The sequence below is a fragment of the Xyrauchen texanus genome, chromosome 12 (genome assembly GCF_025860055.1).
Source record: "Xyrauchen texanus isolate HMW12.3.18 chromosome 12, RBS_HiC_50CHRs, whole genome shotgun sequence".
Classification (NCBI taxonomy): domain Eukaryota; kingdom Metazoa; phylum Chordata; class Actinopteri; order Cypriniformes; family Catostomidae; genus Xyrauchen; species Xyrauchen texanus.
Window position 1 is genome coordinate 9,399,504 of NC_068287.1, and position 24,056 is coordinate 9,423,559.

Here is a 24,056-nt window from a genome sequence, read left to right on the forward strand (position 1 = left end):
CAATGAAATCTGCCATGGTCCAGTGGTTGATGATTTCGTAAAATGGTGTGATGATGCCTGTTTGCAGCTCAATGTATCCAAGACAAAAGACATGAGTATTGACTTCAGAACACAAACACATCCTTCCCAAGACACATTTATTAAGAACAAGAAGGTGGAATGTGTGGAAAGCTATAAATATCTGGGGACAATTATTGATAAAAGATTGCGGTTTGACTTGAACACAGAAGCCCTGTGTAAAAAGGGACAGCAGCGCATTTATTGTCTTAGAAAATTGAGATAATTTAATATAGACAAGACACTGATGGAACTGTTCTATAAGTCTTATATAGAGCCAGTGTTGTCCTTTTCCATTAGCTGCTGGTTTGGAAATCTTAGTGTGAAATACAAAAATGCACTAAATAAATTAGTCAGAAACAGTGGGAAGATCATAGGCAAAGAGCAAAGATGCTTGACAGGTCTGTTCAACAGAAATGTTTTGAGTCGAGCACACTCTGTGATTTTAGACAGTGAACACTTCTTATACCCAGAGTTCTCCATGCTGCCCTCAGTTCGTCGTTATCGATTACCAAAGATTAAAAATAATCGATATAAATTCTCCTTTGTTCCGAGTGCAATTAGACTACTAAATAAGTCTTAAAGGTATTTATTAAGGGTTTTTATATTTTTTATTCTATATTTTATGTATTTATTGTATTTGAAATTCTTAATGTGTATTGTTATTGCTATTATGATGTATTGTATGTGTCAGTTTGTGTCTGTTTATCTGTGCTGCACCCAAATTGCCCATAAGGGATCTTAATAAAGCTTGACTTGACTTGACTTGATATGCCCTAGGAACCTCTGAAAGTGTTTTGGTGGAACCGCTGTCCTCCGCCTGAATTACTTCAGGCAATTCAGCACCAACTCTTTTCCCACTGACATTCTGTTCTGTTTTTCCTCTTTATTTTTATTTAATTTGTATCATAACATTTTCATATTGCCAATATTGTTTTACAGTTTTGTGACGTCATGTGAAGTGATGTAGAGATGGCCCAGTATTGGGTCTACCCAGCTGCGATCTACCTCCACAAACCTGAGAAGGAGCGAATTGAGGCTCAAAATCTTCATTTTGAAGCAAAAAACAACCTTCTTTGTTCCTGACGCAAAAGAACTGTACATTAAAAGTGTCATCCAGTGTAGAGAAGGCAAGGCAAGGTCACAGTGGAGACTGAAACTGATGAGGTGAGACCCATTAAATAATTTGCACAGCTGTCAGTCGATCCAAATTTTTTATAAAATGAACTACATGACATGCTTATTTATTAATCAGATTAATTACAATTAATCATATAGCAATATTTGCTGAAAAAGGCCCCCCCAAAAAAGATAATTCAATACAAATAATCCATAATATTTTAAATATTTAAATATTCATAATTGAAATATGTTGCATTAATGTTGCATTGATGTGGCAAATGAGTAAAGCATTGATTAGACAAAACAAAAAGTGGCTTTAGAAGTCAGTATATTGTTTGTTTTATTCTTATATCATTGAACATAAGCCTAGAGTCAACAGCAATCCATTTTACAAATTAACAATCTGTCTTGTTCTTACAGGATGCGTTCTTGCTTTCAATCTGCACCATTGTTACATGTCTCTGTAGGTACATTTAGTCAGACGGATACTTTTGGAGGCTCTCAGTGTTTTTGGGCATCAGAAATGACACTGTGTCAAGTCACGTCTCGAGATCCCTGCATTCTGTTGTGCTTGGTCTACCTATCAAGAATGCTTCCTGATTGAGCGAGAAGGATAGCTGCAGGCTGAGCTCCAAATCGCTAGCAAAGATATAAAGAGCCCTTAACCTTACTCTTTCCCTAACCCTAACCATGTATGGAAGTGTCACCCACTTTTGGAGCTGGCCCAGCCCCCTTATGGAGTAACCCTGCCTTCTTTTTGAGATTGCACCCCCATTTGGAGATCTCTGGGCTGCAGCAATACCTACTTGGTGTGAGCGGCTCTCTTTCTGTTGCAGCGCTGCTTGTAAAGATTTGTAGAGACGCTCTGACTGCCCCCTGCTAACTCGGCTTGTTAAACATGAAGTTACATGAACTTTAAGCTTGAATTGATCAGATGGCAGAAAAATACTTCATTACAGCATTACACTGTGGAATGGAAACCAATTTTTCTCAAAGAATAATAATTTGTTAATAATTGTTCGGCCAGTGCAGTTCATGGTCATATTAACACATTTTTATGTTTGATTGCAAGGACATTTTGTTTATTTTTTAATTATAATCTATGTAGACCCTGAAGTTAAACCAGTCGAGAACTACTGCTCTAAAGAGTGACATGACATTGTTTTCTACATATAGTGACAGTGAAGGATGAGGACTGTCACTCCATGAATCCACCCAAGTATGATCAAATTGAGGACATGGCCATGATGAACAATGAGCCCTTGGTGCTGTTTAACCTCAAAGATTGCTAAGCGGCATGGATGAGTTATGTAAGTAATTGCTAGTTCTTTAAAAATGATCTGGCAGGAACGCTCAATATCACTTTAGCGAATCTCTGTGATTTCTCTCTGCAGTCCTACTCAGGATTGTGTCTGTGTGACTGTTACCCCTTGCAAGTGACACCCGGTGTATAATTCAGAAGTGGTGGTGGCTTACAGAGGCAAAAAGCGTATTGAAGCCCCACCACACATCTTCTCTGTATCTGACAATGCATATCAAAGTATGCTAACAGGTGGATCTAATTCAGAATTAGAACAACAACACATTTAAGGACAAAGATTTCACTCTTGAACTTCACTTCAAGAGTGAAGTTCAAAAGCTGCCTTATAACTTTTATAAAACACAGAGATGATTAAAGACTCACATTTTTATTTAATTATTAAATCTATTTTATAATATTGATAGCATCTTTTTTTTGTGTGAATGATTCATGTGCTTTGAAATGGCATTTTGATTTTCCTCTTTCCTGCATTTTTCCTGCCTGCAATTCACTTTCTTTAGAGTGCCTTTGCAGAATCTGCTTGTCTTCTCTTAAGGGGAAAAGGTGATTTGGAAAACAGTGTGGACATTAATTGAGTATCAATTGAATGTGTTTGTACAGTGCTTTTAATAATACATACTGTTTTATAGTTGCTTTACAGAGAACATTTAACTTTTGTGCACATTGTTTATAATGTATGTCCAAATAAATATGTTTATATGTATTGCATGTAGTTCTTTTTGTACAGTACAGTCTATTGTGTGGCTGCTAATTCATTGTTATTTCCTATACAAGAACAATAAATTCAATCTATCAACAGGATCAGTTGCTCAGTCAACACTGAGCAAAACAATATATAAAAAATATTTTATGTATGCTGTAGCATTTAGATACTGAAATTATGTATGTAAACTAACAATTATAATGCTAGATTGAGCTTACTACACATCTCCCACAAAACAATTGTATTTTATCAGAAAAAACGGCAGTATGACAGTCTCATCACATGTGTCCTGTAATACAGGAGAATCCTGCTGTTTAGACCTCCCCTGTATCTGCAGTAAGTACATCATCTTGGAAAAACAAACTCTTCAGGTTTTTACTAGACTCAGTATATGCTTTTAATATACCCATAATTATCTACAGTTCTCAAAACATGTCTGTGGCAGGGCGCAGGGCGGAGGGCGGGGCCGGGTCGTGATCCTACACATCCGGTCCCGTATTAGGCTAATCAAGCCTCCCGAGAGGGATAAAGGTCAACTGCACAGGATCGTTCGGGAGAGAGAGTTAGTTTACTGACATGTCCATCATGTGTGTGTTTGTGTCCTTGTTTTAAGTTTACCAATTAAACTATTATTTATATTGTCAAGCCGGTTCTCGCCTCCTCCTTTCCATTGATCCCTTTACAATGTCCATATTCACAGCTGTGAAGGCACTAATAGGCTACATAACTTTTCAGGTTAGTTTGCTCAGGTTCTTCCATCGATGTTTAAAGACTCAACCAAATAACTAAAATGTTTTTATTTGTGATATTTAGCCATCATCTTCAATCCCATAATTATTAACAGATAGGTGGGGAAGAACAATATCGCCACGTTATAATTTTGTGATCAGTTGTCCTCAAGTTTCTGTCATTTTTAATGCTGCGTTAGTACATAACATAACAATTAAGGTCCGCCCACATCGTCCGGAAAAGGTTATGGGAATATTGTGGAAAGATTCCTCTAATTTGTCCTTTCTCATTTGTAGACTGTGAGAATCAGTCTTTCCTGATTATGTAAGTCATGATCAATGTTTTTGACTGTGCAATATAGATGATGAGCTGTGTGTATCCAGCTCTGTAACTGTCATTTCCACTGGAGAATTTGGTGCAGGAAAGACTGTGAACACCAAGTGTGTCATTAAGTTCTTTGAGACAGTCACGGTGTCTGGACACAAAATAGGCTACACCACCTACACTATACAATCCTGATTTTCATGCATGGCATTACGTGCAATGTGTTTATGTGTTGTGGTTCTTACAGAGGCTGACAAAGTGGCTTTCCTGATGGGCCTGATCTCTGCTGACTTGTTGAAAGATCTTAGTTATCCAAGAGTGAAAGTTGGCAATTAGTATGTCACCAAGGGGAAAACTGCGCAACAGGTATGTAACAGGGTTGCAATGGGAAAGGATGAGGCGGGAACCAGCTGAACATCAAAATAATGTTTAATGAAAACAAAAAGACACAAACCATAAACGCACACACTGCAGCTGCGTGTCGCTCTCTCTCTCTCTCCCGAACTGCCGCATTCAGCTGCATTTATCCTTCTCCTTGGCTGATTAGCCGATTGGGGCGGTCCGGTCCAGTCATGACCCGGCCCCGCCCTCCTAATCGTCACCCTCCTCCCTCCTTAACCTGACGTACCGCCCTTTCCCTGCCTCAATAGGGCTCGGGACGGGAACGAGGGAAGGGCAAAGCGGAGCGACAGTGAGAGAGAGAGAGAGAGAGAGAGGAATAACATGGTCACCGATGCCTAGATACGCTGTCACCCGGACCTCAGCCTCTACCCAACCTCAGCCACTCCAAAAGAAAGTAACCAGGACATTCCATATCTGTCACTCACTCAACGTTTTGTTGATGTAGTGACACTAGGGGTCCCTATATGAAATGAAACAACTAGCTGAACTGTGTTACGTAGACTGGCAGTGCCTCATAGCCTGCATACCCGGCACCACCACGAAACCACCCCCAACATACTTATGGGTGTCGTACTGCCCAAAAAATGGGGACAGGCTGCCCCAGCCATGGCCTCTTCTCTTTTTCTCCCCATAAGTGTCTGTGTCAGGGAGGTGAACCTTGGGCACATAGCCTGGTCGTGAGGGTATTCCGGACCGAACTCCAGGCATGTGTCGCTGACCGAGAACACCTGCAGGTCCCCTACCGTCTTGATAGATGTAAGTGCAGTCAGGAAGGTTGTCTTCAGAGAGACTGCCTTTAGCTCAACTGACTCCAAGGGCTCAAACGGGGCTCCCCGTAGGACCATGGAGAGATCCCATGAGGGAATGAGGCATGGTCAAGGAGAATTCAGCCTCCTCATGTCTCTAAGGGATCTGATGATCAGGTAGTGCTTCCAGAGAGACTTACCATCAACTGCATTGTGGTGCATCGCTATAGCGACCACACACCTTCAAGGTGGAGGGGGACAGCCGCTCCTGCAGGAAGGAAAGCACTGAACCGACTGCACATCCCTGGGGGTCTTCACATTGGGAAGAACACCACGTAGCGAACAGACAGCATTTCCAGGCATTCAGGCGCCTCATAGAGCGAGCCCTAGCCTGAATGATCATGTCTACTACTGCTGGCGAAAGGCCACTTAAGTCTTCTACATCCCATAGGGCCAGACGTGGAGATTCCAGAGGTCTGGTCATGGGTCCCAGATGGTGCCCCATCCCTGAGAGAGGAGATCTCTCCTCAGGGGAATTTGACAGGGGGGGCTGTTGCGAGGAGGTCCGAGAACCAAGAACCTTCTGGTGGGCCAGAAGGGTGCTACTAGGGCAATCTGCTCCTCGTCCTCCCTGACCTTGCACAGGGTCTGTGCAAGTAGGGTCACTGGGGGGAATCCATACTTGCGTTGCCACTGGGGCCAGCTGTGTGCCAGCACATATGTGCTGAGGGAAGCCTCTGTCAGGGCATACTAGAGCGGGCAGTGGGAGGATTCCCGAGAAGCGAACAGGTCTACCTGCTCTTGACTGAATTGACTCCAAATCAGTTTTACCACTTGGGGTTGGAGTCACCATTCTCCCCTGAGTGTGACCTGCTGTGACAGCACGTCCACCATGCTGTTGCGGTCGCCCGGGATATGAGTGGCTCGCAACAAATTGAGTTGCTGCTGACTCCATAGGAGGAGACGACGGGCGAGTTGCGACATGCAACGTGAGTGCACGCCGCCTTGACGGCTGATGTACACTACTGTCACCATGTTGTCTGTCTGGACCAACATGTGGTTGCCCTTGATCAATGGCTGGAGCCTCCTTAGGGCAAGCAACACTGCAAGCAACTCGAGGCAGTTGATATGGCAATGCAGTTGTGATCCTGTCCTCGTGACAATTGCACATGGCACCACAGCTATGCTCTGAGGCATCTGTCGTAACCACGACACACCTGGACACCTGCAATAAGGGGACCCCTGCCTGCAGAAATACAAGGTCTGTCCAAGTGCTGAACAAGCAGCAGCAGATCGGCATGATGTCCAAGCGATGTGCCCCGTGGCACCATAGCCATCTTGGGACTAGAGTCTGAAGCCAGTGCTGAAGCAGTCTCAAATGCATCAACCCGAGCATTGTGATCACTGCCGAGGATGCCATATGCCCCAGAAGCCTCTGAAATCGCTTCAGTGGAACCGCCTTTCGCTGCCTGAACAATCGACTGCACATGCTCACTCATGAGGCGCTCCATCAAAGAGACTGAGTCTAACTTTAACCTCGTCTCAGTTTAACCTCGACACAGGCCAATTCTGTACCTTCAGGTCTACCGCCACAAACTAGTCTTGATGCTGGACGGCTAAGATGCATTTATGCATCAGCATCTTGAACGGGAGTCTCTGCAAGGCCTGGTTAAGTACTCGCAGGTCGAAGTTTGGCCGCAACCCACCGCCTTTCTTGGGTACGTTGCAGTACGGGCTCCAAAACCCCTTCTTCATCTTGGCCTCATCCCAGACCTCGACGGGGACAAACAAGCGTGCTGGGGGGATGCCCGGTGGAGCGGTTGGAGTTCCCAACTATTCCCCAGTGCTAACTGAAGCGGCCTCAAACCTGTAGATAGAAGGACCAGTGTGGGGAGCCACTGGTTTGGCTTTCCCTCTGAGGAAGGAAAGCCGTGACCGCAACGTTGCTATTTTGTCACATGGAGGACATGACCCATCCACAAATGCCATCTCCACGTGGGCGGTGCCCAAGCATGTGAGACAGCGATTGTGGTCATTGAAAGCAGGGAGGTAACAAACGCTACCAGGAAATACACATAATCGGAAAGGCATCTTTAAAAAGATGCTCCATCAGTGCCACTCTTTTAGTAGGAAATATACTCTTTTATTAGGAAGAATATACTGTTTTAGCTGCTGAAGCGCCCAGGGGCGTTCTCTGCACTCCAGCGGTGCACGAGGGGGAGAAACCGCTTTAATGCGCCATAAATCCAACAGCTTGTATTAGAGGTGAATGGGTCAGCAGAGGAATTCAGCTCACAGAACACAACCGCTTGGCTCCAAAAAAATCTGAATGAGTGGTTGCGATTGAGCTCTTTCTATAGCCGTATGTCCGGGAGAGTGGGATGCAAATTCCACATGCCAATTCCCATTTGACTTTTCTCAAAGATCAGAGGTGTTTGAGGCCCCCAAGAACGACCCCTAGTGTCACTACATCGACACAACATTGAGTGAGTGACAGATAACTGTTAGTGCTAACCACACAGGTCACCAATTCAGTCATGGCCTTAGCGAAGTTCATCTATGAGAAGGTGTTCTTGTCGATGGTCATCAGAATCAACCAGATGCTGGACACCAAAAAGCCTCGGTCCTTCTTCATTGGAGTTCTTGACATTGCTTTGATGTGAGCAAGAATCAGTTGATAATGAATGTGTCAGGCTGTCACAGATGTGGGAAGCTTTCATTATGAGAACTGATTAAATTAGGTTTAATGCTTTATGACTCATGAAAGGGAATTAATTAACAGTTCAAGTGGATGGTGAAATGATTCATAGTTTGATTGTTCTAAATTAGTTCAACAGCCTGGAGCAGCTGTGTATCAACTTTACCAATGAGAAACTGCAACAGTTTTTTAATCATCACATATTTGTGCTGGAGCAAGAAGAATAAAAGAAGGAGGGCATTGACTGGGAGTTCATAGACTTCAGAATGGATCTAGCCACCTGCATTAAGTTTATTGAAAAGGTAGGCCATCATCACTCGGAAGGTGAAAGATGTAATTTTTCCACCTAAAAATGCTGGTTTCGGGTTAGATACTTTGCTCATGTACTCGTTCTTGATAAAATGTTCCAATGCCACGCATCGTAAAGGTTGAGTAGAGCTGCCATTATGCATCGTGACAGGTTTTGTATCGAATTGTGTCACCTGTCTGAATCTGTTTCCCTCTACCCCCAATAGGGAATGGGGTTATGATTATGGCTATGGTAGTGTAGGTTAGGGTTAGGTAGGATACCCTGCTGGAGGGAAACAGACCCCGACAGGGAAATAGAGTTCGACACAACACCGGCCGTACGAAGTTTATTGAGCGTGTACAGAAATGCTCGAACCGACCACAATCTCCTAGAATATCTTCAGCAGCGCTGGGAAGTTTATTCATTGTTGTGAATTAGTTTGTTTTGATATTTCATAGAAACAAGAAAAATGATTCACAGACTTCTCAGCACTATTTGAGAGTAAGGACATAAGAGAAAGTGTTCAAAATGCTCACGCATATCTAATGTCCGGAGTGTGCTCAGCTCGCGCTTGCATATCAAACAAATAAGGGAGCGAAATTATTTTGATCAATTTAAAATTTTATTTGTAACACATGTAATGACCGATCAGAAAAACATGATTGAATAACTAATAAATAAAGAGTAATTACTTATATCGCTTCATAGCAGGAACATTTTTAATATTCTGATAATTATTATGTCACACCCAAAACTGCTTGTGATTTGCATTAAAAACAATTAACATGCAAAATCCAAGGGCATTGAAAGTAACAAGCTCTTACCCAGTATAATATTTGTTACTGTACATAATTGCATGGTCAGAAATAAACTTTTCCATAAAGATGCCAATAATGGCCCTATAAATATAATTTTTAGGGGTTTATGAGGTTGCAATCTAAGTTTACTCACTTTTAGCACCCCCACTAGACATTTCTCTGGAAAACTGCATCCAAATGTGTAATGACGCGCGTAATTTTGGTTTGCAAAAATGTTGCCAATGTCACATACATTTCATGAGATCAGACTGTATGTAGTATTACATGACCTTTTTCCACCCTGTCTCTGGTGCTCAGCCTCTGTGTACTTTCCCTTTTCAACAAGCATGCACGCTGTGCTATTTTTTGGTTAGCAACTTTGGAGTACAATGTGAGTTTAATAAAACTGTATCCAGCTTACGGCAGAGTTGTAAGGGATAGTTGGCCCCGGGATTCCCCTCTATAATTTTCGGCCAAAATACGGGACATCCTGGCTAACGTTCAAATAGCTGACAAGCTTACAAGCATATACAACACCATTGTCTTTTGTTGCACTCTGCGCTACATGTTCTTCTTACCTAATAAAATAATTAGATCTCAAATCTATATTTTGAGAGCAATTATATATTTCTTTAAGTAACCATTTAATTAGCACAGGAGTCTTGATCAATATTTATTCTGCGATTAAAAAAACATCTGTCTATGCAGTTCCTTACATATAAAAAAATAAAAAAAATTAAAAAAATAAATAAAAAATAAAAAATCGCAGACAGATATGTACAATATACTGTAGTTGGCACTGTGCCATCTTTCAATACAAGTTTTTTTGCAAAGCATTAATATTGGTTCTCGCAAGAATCCATTGAAAAAATTGCCAAACAAATGTAGTATACACCCACTGTTATGAATGCAGACGAGGGCAGACGAGGAGTGGGGATCTAACTGCGGGTTTTATTGGAAACAAAGTGAAAACAAACAAACAGGAACAAAAGAAACATCCACGATGGGAAAACTGAATCTAAAACATGAAAACATCGAAGGAACACGGACAGAGAAAACATCAGGGTTCAAAACATCTGAAACATTCAACAATCGACAAAGGAATGGAGAAACAAACAGGGTTTAAATACACAGACACAGGATGATCACAAACGACAATCAGGCGCGAACAATGACAGAGTGATGAGGGCCGGGAATCATGAGAATTGGAGTTTTTTGACAAAGACTAGTGACACACAGGGCAGACAACAAGGGAATCGTGACATAACCCCCCCTCAAAGGAGCGGCTTCCAGACGCTCCTAAGAAAAAAAAAAAAAAAGAATACCCAAAAAACAAAAATCGTCCAAGGAGTGAGGGGGGGCAGGCAGACCAAAGAGGGCACAAGGGGCAAACAGACAGTCCAAGGGAGCACAAGGGGCAAACAGACAGTCCAAGGGGGCACAAGGGGCAAACAGACAGTCCAAGGGGGCACAAGGGGCGGACAGGCAGTCCAAGGGGGCACAGAGGGCAAGAAGGCAGTCCAAGGGGCCACAGGGGGCAGACAGGAAGTCCAAGGGGGCACAGAGGGCAAGAAGGCAGTCCAAGGGGCCACATGGGGCAGACAGGAAGTCCAAGGGGCACAGAGGGCAAGAAGGCAGTCCAAGGGGCCACATGGGGCAGACAGGAAGTCCAAGGGGCCACAGGGAGCAGACAGGCAGTCCACGGGGAGCACAAGATGGGGACTGGGTCAGGTGGCCTGGGAGCTGGCCACAGGGCAATGACAGGTCCAGGAGGCCTGGGGGGCGGCCACAGGACAGGGACAGGTTCAGGGGGCCTGGGAGGCGGCCACAGGACAGGGACAGGTTCAGGAGTCCTGGGAGGTGGCCAAAGGACAGGGACAGATTCAGGAGGTCTGGGAGCTGGCCACAGGACAGGTTTGGGAGGTCTGGGAGTCGGCCTCAGAACCACAGCAATGGGGAACTCCAAGGGCGTAGCAGAGGTAGGCGGAGCCATGGAGGGCGAGCCTTGGAAGACCCAGGTGGCAGAGCCATGGGTGGCTCAGGAGGTGGAACCGTAGAAGGCTCTGGAGTCAGAGCCATGGGAGGCTCAGGAGGCGGAGCCGAGGGCGACTCAGAAGACGGAGCCGTGGCAAGCGGAACCATGGAAGGCTCTGGGGGCAGAGCCGAGGGAGGCTCAGGAGGCGGAGCCGTGGGGGGCTCAGGAGGTGGAGCCGAGGGAGGCTCTGGAGACGGAGCTGAGGGAGGCTCTGGAGGCTCAGGAAGCAGAGCTGAGGGAGGCTCAGGAGGCAGAGCCATGGAAGGCGAAGCCGCGGAAGGCTTGGGAGGCGGAGCCGAAGGAGGCTCAGGAGGTGGAGCTGAGGGAGGCTCAGGAGGCAGAGCTGAGGGAGGCTCAGGAGGCAGAGCTGAGGAAGGCTCGGGTGGCGGAGCTGAGGGAGGTGGCACCGTAGGAGGCCCTAGAGGCGGGGCCCTGGAGAGCTCTGGAGGCGGAGCCGAGGGAGGTGGTGCCGTAGGAGGCTCTAGACGCTGAGGCCTGGAAGGCTCTGTAGGTGGAGCCGAGGGAGGTGGCGCCGTAGGAGGCTCTAGAGGCGGAGGCCTGGAAGGCTCTGGAGGTGGAGCCGAGGGAGGTGGCGCCGTAGGAGGCTCGAGAGGCGAAGCCCTGGGAGGCAGAGCCATGGAAGGCTCAGGAATTGAAGCCATGGGAGGCTCGAGGGGCAGAACCGAGGAAGGCTCGAGGGGCGGAGCCCGGGGAGGCAGAGCCGTGGAAGACTCGAGAGGCGAAACCCTGGGAGGCTCGGGAGGCGGAGCTCCGGGAAGCTCGGGAGGCAGAGCCGTGGAAGGCTCAGGAATTGAAGCCATGGGAGGCACGAGGGGCGGAGCCGAGGAAGGCTCGAGGGGCGGAGCCCTGGGAGGCTCGAGGGGCGGAGCCCGGGGAGGCAGAGCCGTGGAAGGCTCGAGAGGCGAAGCAGAGCCGTGGAAGGCTCGAGAGGCGGAGCCCTGGGAGGCTCGGGAGGCGGAGCCCTAGGAGGCTCGAGAGGCGAAGTCCTGGGAGGCAGAGCTGTGTAAGGCTCAGGAATTGAAGCCATGGGAGGCTAGAGGGGCAGAGCCGAGGAAGGCTCGAGGGGCGGGGCCCGGGGAGGCAGAGCCGTGGAAGGCTCGAGAGGTGAAGCCTTGGGAGGCTCGAGAGGCGGAGCCCTGGAAGGCTCGAGAGGCGGAGCCCTGGGAGGCTTGAGAGGCGGAGCCCTGGGAGGCTCGGGAGGCGGAGCCCTGGAAGGCTTGTGAGGCGGAGCCCTGGGAGGTCATGGCTACAGGCGCTGGCTCTGGGACGGTCGAGGCTACAGGCGCTGGCTCTGGGACGGTCGAGGCTACTGGCGCTGGCTCTGGGACGGTCGAGTCTACTGGCGCTGGCTCTGGGACAGTCAAGGCTACAGGCGCTGGCTCGCTGACGTACAAGGCTTCAGGAACTGGCTCGCTAACGTTCGGGGCTTCAGGCACTGGCTCGCTGACGTTCCAGGCTTCAGGCACTGGCTCGCTGACGTTCGGGGCTGCAGGCACTGGCTCGCTGACGTTCAAGGCTTCAGGCACTGGCTCACTAACGTTCGGGGCTGCAGGCATTGGCTGGTTGGCCGTGGTAGGCGGAGGCTGGAGAGCAGAAGCCTTTCCTTTTCTCCTCCTCCTCCGGGCGGACGAGACTGGCAACGCTGGCTCGCAGACCGTGGCAGGCGTGGACTCTGGCTCGCAGTGCTAACTTACCCTACTGCCACAGATTTGCAAAAACTTCAAGGTGATACATCAAGCTTTAATTGCTCAGATGGTGGGAGCATTCCTTATTGCGTTAACTTTTAACACGTTATTTTTCATACAATTAATCACGCTCAATTAACATGTTAAATCGACAGCACTATTTAAAAAACCCATTTTAGCTATTGCTTAAGCTATTGCCACCACTCATGGTTGCCACTATGTTGAGATCACATTACCGGTCGAACACCACTCACTTCATCTCCGTAACCCACCCTAATCAGACACTTTCAGTTGTCCGCTTAACCGCTCCTTCAGATGGAATTTTTATTATTTCAAGCAGCAATGCACAGGATTTCAAAGGCAGCAAAAGATACAAGTATACTGCCTTTGAAAACTGAACAGATGAAGGCATTTTAGAAGACACGATGGGATGCAAACATTGGATTCGGATGTATCTTGTTGAGTTCCCAACACTGTATACATCCTGCAAAGGCAGCATTTTTCAACTTTTGGGTGCAGACTTAGTGTACCTTTTCAAAAAGAGTTCATGTTCACACTCTGATGTTATAGCTCCAAATTATATTTAAAAAGAGTGTTTTTTCAGCCTCTCAGATCTTCAATAGGACAAAATATAACACTTGAGTTAAATATTTCCACATTAAACAAGACATCCTGTATATACCGAGTTTTCCGGTGTAATTCTAATTATTGAATTATGTTGTCTGCCAGCCAATGGGAATCTTCTCCATCCTTGAAGAGGAGTGTAAGTTTCCAACGACAACAGACACTTCCTTCAAAAACAAGCTCAGTGATCAACATCTGGGCAAGAACAGTGCTTTTTCAAAAGCGCAAGCCAGCCTAAGGCAAGTCTGAGGCTCACTTCTCCTTAATGCACTATGCTGGCACCGTCGACTACAATATCAGTGGCTGGCTGGATAAAACAAGGACCTGTTAAATGAGTCTGTTGTTCAGTTGTACCAGAAGACATCAGTCAAACTATTGGCTAACCTTTGCCTCTGCTGAAGCAGGTAAATCATTCAGCTTCATTAGAGGAAAATTACAACAGTTAGTTCATTAATCAATCACCTTTTTTGTGCTACAGAGGCCACTAGTAGTGGAGGAGGAGGGGCTGGAGTAGTAGGAGGCAAAAAAGCAGCCAAGAAGAAAGAGGCCTCCTTCCAGACGGTCTCAGCTGTTTTCAGAGTATGAACACTGAATATTAGCCCAAATGGACCACTGAGGGCTTCAGTATTTCCTGTCTCTTATAAGTGATTGAAATTTCATGAATTGTTTCACTGCTCACAGAAGAATCTAGGCAAGCTGATGACCAACTCAAGTTGTACGCATCCTCACTTTGTGCGTTGCATGATCCCCAGTGAGGTGAAAACACTAGGTATACGAATATAACTTATTTCAGCACTTTATAGTCAACCAAAATGTAATTTTTATCTTATTTAACATTAAATCATATCTGTTTGACTATGTTGAATCAAACAGGGACAATGGACAACCATTTGGTTATCCACCAGTTACGCTGTAATGGCGTATTGGAAGGAATCAGGATCTGTAGGAAAGGATTTCCCAGTAGAATACTGTATGCAGACTTTAAGCAGAGGTAATTTAACTAGGATTATCAATAGCTTTCCCAAAACCTAGTGAGCTGCTTGCCAAGTATTTTAAAGCATTATGGGTATGCTTCCGACAAAAAGGCATGATGCTGTCTTCTAAGATACCTTGTTTTGGAAAAAATCTAATGCAACATTCCACATAATCTTTACAGAATAACAGATGGAAATGTGACAAGCACTGTAAAAAAACATTGGATGGATGCACAGTGTAACAAAGCAGACAAGGAGTGAGGATCTAGACGCAGTTTTAATGGGAAAACAAAAGATGAACAGGGTAACTCGGTGAAACAAAACAACACAGGGAACAAATAAAACATCCACGATGGGAAAACCAAAATATAAACAAGAAAAACATCCACGAAGGGCACGGGTAGGAACACATTCAAGAACATACATTACATTTAACAACTGACCACGAATGAACAAACAACAGGGCTTAAATACAAAAGGATAATGATAAAATGACACACAGGTGATAACAATGAAGTGCTGTTGGCAGTGATGAGGGCAGGGAATTATGGGAAGTGTAGTCCCGGACAGATGACAAGGGAGAAACACAGGCCAGACAACAGGGAATCGTGACACACAGACTGCACAAATGTTGACTATAAATATATTTGCATTTCATTTAATGTTTAAATAGGGCTGCACATTATTAAAAAAAATATAATAATTTCTGATTATTTCCCTTGATGTTCTAATTGTTCTAATTTTCAATAAAGATAATTAACATAAAAAATATTATTTTGTGTGGGGCTTTGTTTTGGAACAGAACTAATGTACTGGTTTCATATCCAATTAATATACAAGATCTAATAGCTATAACATCATGATCAGAGGTACAGAATCCTTAATGCCAGTGCTATCCCTGAGGGACAGTATATCGATGGCAAGAAGGCTTCTGAGAAGCTCTTGTGATCTAATTATATTGATCACACAGAGTAAGTTTGGCCTAACAAAGGTACAAATGTATTTTCATTCAGGTCTTAGGCTATAGCCACACTAATCCGGATACATTTGAAAATGGCATTTTCAAAAAGATCAGTTTTCACTGTCAAAAATGCCATCTCAGTTTGGATGGAAGGTCAAAACCTAGAGAAAAAGATGCGTTTTCAAAATAAAATGTTTTAGTGTGTACATGGCCTGTCACAGTTTTTGTTCACTTGAAAATTATTACAAATATTTACTATTACATATTTACAATAAGCCTCTTTAACAGGTGTTTTTCAAATCTGGCCTGCTGGGAGCATTAGAGGAAATGTGAGATAAAAAATTGGCATCTGAAGTAACCTTGAAAATGTCTCAGGAATCCATCATGGACCTGAAGAATGACAAGCAACAGTTGAAGGAGAAACTCAAAAAGTAATATGGCTGATAAACGTTAATGGACATGCATCACCAGCTCTTAAGAAAAATAGAGACTGAATGGGTTGAAGCAATCAATGGGTGCCCTGCTTCTGCACACCAAGAAAAAGCTTGAAGCTGATATTTTCCAGCTCCAGAGTGAAGTGGAGGATTCTGTTCAAGAGTCATGGAATACTGAGGAAAGAGCCAAGAAAGCTATAACGATGTGAGTAGACATTTTGCTTAAGTGAAAAGGCTCTACTCTGATTCTATTTACTGATTTTCCCTTATTTCTTTCAAGGCTGCCATGATGTCAGAAGAGCTCTGGGAAGAGCATAGCATCAGTGCTCACCTGAAGTGAATGAAGAAGAGCCTGGAGGCCACAATCAAAGACCTCCAGCATTGTTTGGATGAAGCAGAAGACTTAGCCCTGAAATGTAAAAAACTGAAGACCAGGGTATATTTGTGAATGATACTAAAAAATTCTGACAAACACCTGGAACAACTGAATGTTTTTGACTATGTTGGTACCTGCTGTCCAGGTCCGTGAACTGGAGAATGAGCTAGACATTGAACAAAAGTGTGGAGCTGATGCTACAAAAGGTGTCCACAAATACGAAAGTAGACTGAAGGAGTTTACATACCAGGTATAGATTGCACTCTTAGAAAAAAAAGGTTGTTTGTGGTTCTGTCTAGAACCCTGCACTTTTTTTCATACTGAATTTTTAATTCACATATCTGTAATTCTGATAATAAGACAAAAACTAAATTTAAAAACTAAACAAAAACCAAATGTTACGATTCCAAGTTGGGAACCCCTAATAGGTTCTATATAGAACCTTTTCACTTGGCTCAAAGAATCCTTAAAACATTTTCTATTTAGAACCTTTCAGGTGTTTAGGCCAAATATAAAGCAAGAGATGGCAACCTTTTGGGTTCTACATGGAACATTTTCTTCTAAGATTGTAGATAAGAACATATCCAACAGAGGACTGAGCTGACCGTAAACAAAAATGATGGTTATGATGGAATTTCAAGTATGTGAAATGTTTGGTACTGCGTTTGCAGTCTGAGGAGGACAACAAGACTGTTAACAGACTTCAGGACCTGGTAGACAAGCTTCAGATAAAAGTAAAATCCTACAAGAGACAAGCAGTGGAGGCTATAGGTTAAATTACTATACATCATGATTACACATTCAAACTCCATAAAGCAAAGTGTGTGGTTGCATATAATATAAAGGAGGAACAAGCTAATGTTCATCTCGCACGGTGGAGGAAGGCACAGCATGAGCAAGAAAAGCCTGAGGAGAGAGCAGACATTGATGAGTCTTAGGTCAACAAATGAGAGCATAGAGTCGGGACCTGGGAGCAAAGGTCAGTGTATGCTTTTCCTCGAGCCATTACCAATACTGTATCCTTTATTAACATTACAGCTATTCTAAAATACACTCACTTATGTATTATTACAATAACACTTTATTAGGAACACCTGTACACATACTTATTCATGAGATAATCTAATCAGCCAATTGTGTGACAGCAGTGCAATGCATAAAATCATGCGGGTCAGGAGCTTCTGTTAATGTTCACATCAACCATAAGATTGGGGAAAATTTTTTGATCTCCGTTATTTCAACCGTGTGATGATTGTTGGTGCCAGATGGGCTGGTTTCAGTATTTCTGTAACTTTCATACTCAAACATCTAGATTTACTCAGAATGGTGCAATAAACTAAAAAACTTCCAGTGAGCTGCAGTTCTGTGGACAGAAATGGCTTGTTGATGAGAGAGGTCAACATAGAATGGCCAGACAGGTTCGAGCTGACAAAAAGGCTATGGTAACTCAGATAACCCCTCTGTACAATTGTAGTGAGCAGAATTACATCTCAGAATGCACAACGTGTCAAACCTTGAGGCGAATGCACTACAACAGCAGAAGACCATGTCATGAGCTTTATTAGGACCATACTATTCCTAATAAAGTGCTCTGTGAATATAAATATTTATTGACTTCACAGACCATTTATTTAATGTGTTATGAGTCATATGGTCACATTTGTTACTTCCTTAATAGCTTCAAACAAATCCTGATTTCTCTTTTGTACACAACATAAAACATTTACTGCACAATTTTAGATGACTCACTTGGCCCACTCAGTTGAAGCAAATTACCCAACTGAAGCTGACTAACCAGGCACAAAGGGCTCTATATGGGTGATTGACAGAAAACTGGTTGCTTTTATTTAAAATCAACAGGACATACATTTTATACCTTCCAAGGATCCCCTCTTTGACACAGCTGTTTTACCCATGCTGCTCTGAAATGGAGTCCAGTGCTCGAGACTGGCTTGGTGGCATCCTCATTTAATCTAGACAAATTTAGACACAAAGCTTTAATCCCTAGTGCGGCTGTTCTCACCTTCAATTATGATTGTGTTAATTAAAACTTCAGCCAAGTTTACTTCTGAAGACAATGTCACAGTAAGGTGATTGTGAAACAAGGGCAGCTTTGACTCACATAGTGTTTTTGTAAGAGGGGAAAATTATACAGGAAATCTTTTGTTTCAGGCTAATTAATCGCTTGACTTCTCATGACAGGCGTGACAGTCTCACACTTGCTGCAACAATTTGTCAGTGCCACACTTTCAGGATTTTGTTGCATCATTGGGAAATATTCAATACATTGTAAATGATCACATTATTTTAGAGAGAAAAGATTACAATATGGATAACCAAAACTTTGATATAAGCAAACAAACAAATAAATGCTTGTAACAAGTAGGCTACAAGGTAGGTAAATAGGTATTATTAATCCCATGTGGGGAAATTAGTGTGCAAAAGCAGCCAAACATTAAAACTATACAATACACATATAATAGCACATATAATAATACATTAAATAAATACATGACTTCCAAAGATAATTACACAATATACAATGTGTGTGTGTGTGTGTGTGATGAGGATGAGGTATCAGATGAGTGTTTGGGTGTAGGTGGGGGGGATGCTAATTTACTAGCAAATTCACAAAAAATAAGCGGTGCCTCTGCACATGGGGGATGAATTGTACAATCTTATGGCAGTAGGTACAAATTACCTTCTGTATCACTCCCTGTTGCACCAAGGTTGGATTTGCCTACTGCTGAAGGTGCTCCTCATTTCAACAAACATGCCATATATTGTCCATGATGGTCAGAAATGTAAAGATTATTCTCTTCTTAGCAACCACCTCCAGAGGGTCCAGGTCCTCCCCAATGACAGAACCTGCCTTCCTAATGAGCTCATTCAGCTGTTTAACTTCTCCAGATATAGCCCCACTATCCCAGCAGACCATATCATAGAACAAGGAGCTGGTAGAATAACAGACTGACTGATTGAACATCTGAAGCATCTAATTAGACACATTGAAGGACCTGAATCTTCCTAAGAAGATGGCTCTGGCCCTTCTTGTAGGTTGCCTCTGTGTGTTTAGTCCAATCAAGAGAACCCACAGTTACTTATGTGAGTCCACTATCTCCACGTTTCAGCCATGTTTACAGACAGGAGAGGGTTGGTCCTTTTTTCTCCTGAACCCGATTACCAGTTATTTTGTTTTTGTGATGTTGATTTGCAGATAATTTGTTCCACACCACTTCACAAAGCTTGTTGATTAGTGTCCTATACTCAGTGTCCTGTCCACCCTCGATACAGCCTACAACAGCAGAGTTATCCAAAAACTTCTGCAGGTGGCATAACTTTGTTTTGTACCAGAAGTCTGAAGTGTAGAGGGTGAACAGAAATAGAGATAGGACAGTTTCTTGAGGAGCACCTGTGTTACTAACCACACCTGAACCACAGTTCCTCAGCCTCACAAACTGATGTCTACCCGATAGGTAATCCATGACCCAGGAAATCATGGGGCTATCAACCTGTATTACATCCAATTTCCTTTCTTGTATTGCTGGTTGAATGGTGTTGAAAGCACTGGAGAATTCAAAGAACATAACGCTCACAGAGCTGCCTGTCCTATCCAGGTGTGAATAGACCCTCTGAAGCATATGAGTTATTGCATCATCCACCCCCACTTGGAAGCAGTAAACAAATTGCAGGAGGTCCAGTGATAAGATGACCAGGGGTCTCAGATGTGAAAAGACCAGACTCTCCATGGTCTTCATAATGTGAGATGCCAGTGCTACTGGTCTGTAGTCATTAAGAACGGTTGGGGACCCCTTCTTTGGTACTGGAACCAGACATTATTTTTTCCAGAGCACTGGCACATTCTCCAGGCTGAGACTCAGGATAAACAAATGCTGAAGCACTCCATTAAGTTAATCAGCACATGCCCTTAATACTCTGGGTCAGATGCCATCGGGTCCTGCAGTCTTACACTGGTGAAGCCTTCTCAGCTCCCTCCTAACTTGATAATCCATGATAGTCAGTCCCACCTGGGGGAGTCAGAAATCGTAAATGTGTGTGAGGGAGGAAGCTGTGTTTTTTTTTTTGGTGAGAATGATTGCTGAGCACTGTGTCTGCAAGCTTAGTGAAGTTGCTGTGGGGTGGTGGGTGATAGAGTGTAGCAGGTGGTCCCCAGTCAAACTTACTGAAAAACTGATTCAGCTTGTCAGCCATCTCCAGGTTACCCTCCATTACAACCCCTGACTGTTTGAAGTCAGTAATTTCCCTCATACCACTCCAAACATCTTTAACCCTATTCCTCCACAGCTTCTCCTCCAGTTTTCTCTTATAAGTGTCCTTACACTCCCTTAGCTTCCATCTGAGTTCCTTTTGTATGTGCTTCACCTCCTCCTTGACTAAATGACCTCCTTGTCATTTAATTTAGCCTTCAAGTCACTGGTAATCCATGGCTTGTTGTTGTGGAAGCAACACACTTTATTGGTGGGGATGGTTACATATATCAACACAGAAGTTGATGTACTTAGTTACACAGTCTACCATGCTGTCAATATCATCCCCATGTGGTTCGCACAGCACATCTCAGTCAGTAATGTACAGTGTGCTACACAGATCCTCAACCCCTTCCTGGGTCCATCTCCTCACTGTCCTAGTAGTCACAGGTTGACACTGGACAACAGGCTTGTAGAGTGATGTGAGCTGGATCAGGTTGTGATCTGATCATCCTAGTGGGGGGAAGGCAATAGAGTTATAAGATCTATAAGTCCTGTGTTCTGTTCTCTCTGGTTGAACATTTTACAAATGTATTAAAAGTAAGCAGAACTGATGAAAGAAAGACATGATTGAAGTTGCCCGATGAAAGTGTTTGGTTGTGTTTGGAGTCTGGCTGTGACTGTGTGTATGATGTCACATGCGGCCTCACGCTTGCCATAGGCAGAATGTAAGTGGCAACAAAGGTGTTAGACGTAAACTCCCATGGCAGATAAAAAGGACACATTCCTATGGCAATCAGTTCAGTGTCCAGGCTACAGAATTGTTCCTTAACATAGATATGCCTAGGATCGCACCATCTGCTGTTAATAAACCACCAGCCCCCTTCCTTTCCTCTTACCGCTCGTGGCTATGTCTCTGTCCGCCCGCACTATAGCTTTAGAGTCTGGTATACACTCACCTAAAGGATTATTAGGAACACCTGTTCAATTTCTCATTAAAGCAATTATCTAATCAACCAATCACATGGTAGTTGCTTCAATGCATTTAGGGGTGTGGTCCTGGTCAAGACAATCTCCTGAACTTCAAACTGAATGTCAGAATGGGAAAGAAAGGTGATTTAAGCAATTGCATGCGTGAGCGTGGCATGGATGTTGGTGCCAGACAGGCCGGTCTGAGTATTTCACAATCTGCTCAGTTACTGGGATTTTCATGCACAACCATTTCTAGGGTTTACAAAGAATGGTGTGAAAAGGGAAAAACATCCAGTGTGCGGCAGTCCTGTGGACGAAAATGCCTTGTTGATGCTAGAGGTCAGAGGAGAATGGGCCGACTGATTCAAGCTGATAGAAGAGCAACTTTGCCTGAAATAACCACTCGTTACAACCGAGGTATGCAGCAAAGCATTTGTGAAGCCACAACATGCACAACCTTGAGGCGGATGGGCTACAACCCACCGGGTACCACTCATCTCAACTACAAATAGAAAAAAGAGGCTACAATTTGCAAGAGCTCACCAAAATTGGACAGTTGAAGACTGGAAAAATGTTGCCTGGTCTGATGAGTCTCGATTTCTGTTGAGACATTCAGATGGTAGAGTCAGAATTTGGCGTAAACAGAATGAGAACATGGATCCATCATGCCTTGTTACCACTGTGCAGGCTGGTGGTGGTGTAATGGTGTGGGGGATGTTTTCTTGGCACACTTTAGGCCCCTTAGTGCCAATTGGGCATCGTTTAAATGCCACGGCCTACCTGAGCATTGTTTCTGACCATGTCCATCCCTTTATGGCCACCATGTACCCATCCTCTGATGGCTACTTCCAGCAGGATAATGCACCATGTCACAAAGCTCGAATCATTTCAAATTGGTTTCTTGAACATGACAATGAGTTCACTGTACTAAAATGGCCCCCACAGTCACCAGATCTCAACCCAATAGAGCATCTTTGGGATGTGGTGGAACGGGAGCTTCGTGCCCTGGATGTGCATCCCACAAATCTCCATCAACTGCAAGATGCTATCCTATCAATATGGGCCAACATTTCTAAAGAATGCTTTCAGCACCTTGTTGAATCAATGCCACGTAGAATTAAGGCAGTTCTGAAGGCGAAAGGGGGTCAAACACAGTATTAGTATGGTGTTCCTAATAATCCTTTAGGTGAGTGTATGTTCGTGCATCCATGTCTCAGTAAAGCACATAATACTGAATTCTCCATATTCTCTCTGACTCCTCACCAGCGATGACAGCTCATCCATTTATTCAGCAGGGATCTTACATTCCCCATGATGATTCTTGGCAGATATGGCTTGAATGTCCTTGTCTTCGCTCTTCATAGCGCTCCAGCTCTGCGACCCTGGCATCTCCTCCTTAGCTACTACGGGATTGATGGTCTCTCACCGGTGAGTAGTGTTAAATATTACCATATCGTCTCTGAGTATCAGAGGCCCCAGTTACTGAACTAATTTAAATTCACCAAGAAAACCCAAGACCTAAACATAAACGAGTCCTTTTATAACTTTCTGCTTTCTGCGATTTGCTTTTCAATTACTTTCTGCTATCAAAGCATCTGCCAGGTTTTTTTCTCTCTCTTCCAAATACACGTTTTCAATGTTTATTGTGCATATCTCCTGCTTTCTTGTATGGCAAACTCGTAAAACCACCCCGCCGTGATGCTTTCAGCAACGCTTGTGATATTTAAGTATTTTCTTTTTAATAAATTTGCAAAGTTATCACAAATCTGGTGTGGCATGGGGGGCGTGGTCATGTGTCGGTCTGCGGGAGAGAGAGAGCGGTAAGGCTTGTCACCTGGTTTGTAATTACCTCTAACACCTGTGTATTGTTATAGTGATACGGAGAGAGACATTTAAGGGATGCCAAGTGTCGAGAGCGAGAGAGAGAGTGTCCAGAAAGCACGACAGCCAGAGTTGCAACCTGTGCCATTTACCCTAAATATACATATAATTATAACGATGGTTACCGTCGTGTGTGAAAAAGAAGTGCAAATTAAAAGTACTAACATTGAACCTGCCTCATTGTCTCCTGACTCCTCCATCACCCCAACCAAACCAGTTTACATCTGGTTTTTATTTTGTCATTATGGGGTATGGAGTTTAGATTAATGTGAAAAAAATAATATAAAGCATTTTAAAATAAGGCTGCAACATAACAAAATGTGAAATTTGAATATTTTATTTAGCCTCTGAAAAGTGCAAATTTAGGACATCCACAACAAAATAAGGTACTTCAGATGTTGAGAGAAAGAAAAAAGTTGACGTGCTAACACTGATCCTGTCACTGGTCCGAAGCTCGTGTTTCTCTGCTGTGCCAGGGAACCACGGTCAAACATCTGCCTAGGGGACTTGTGCCTCTCAGTAATCAAACCATGGTTGTTCCACTGCTGTTGGAATTGTTTCAAATCTGAAATAAATAAATGTTTACATTATTTACTTATGACTTCACAGATATGGTATGCCCAGAAAAAACCCAGAACTAAAATCTACTGGTTATCATTGTATTTGCCTTATTAATAGACATAGACATATACAACAT

General features: G+C 43.9%; 2 pseudogenes; both read left to right on the top strand.

Moving 5' to 3' along the window:
* The first annotated feature begins 1,029 nt into the window (after positions 1–1,029).
* On the top strand, positions 1,030–15,923 carry LOC127652988 (myosin heavy chain, fast skeletal muscle-like; annotated as a pseudogene).
* Positions 15,924–16,262: 339 nt separating this feature from the next.
* LOC127652989 (myosin-8-like) lies at positions 16,263–17,248 on the top strand (annotated as a pseudogene).
* Positions 17,249–24,056: the final 6,808 nt, after the last annotated feature.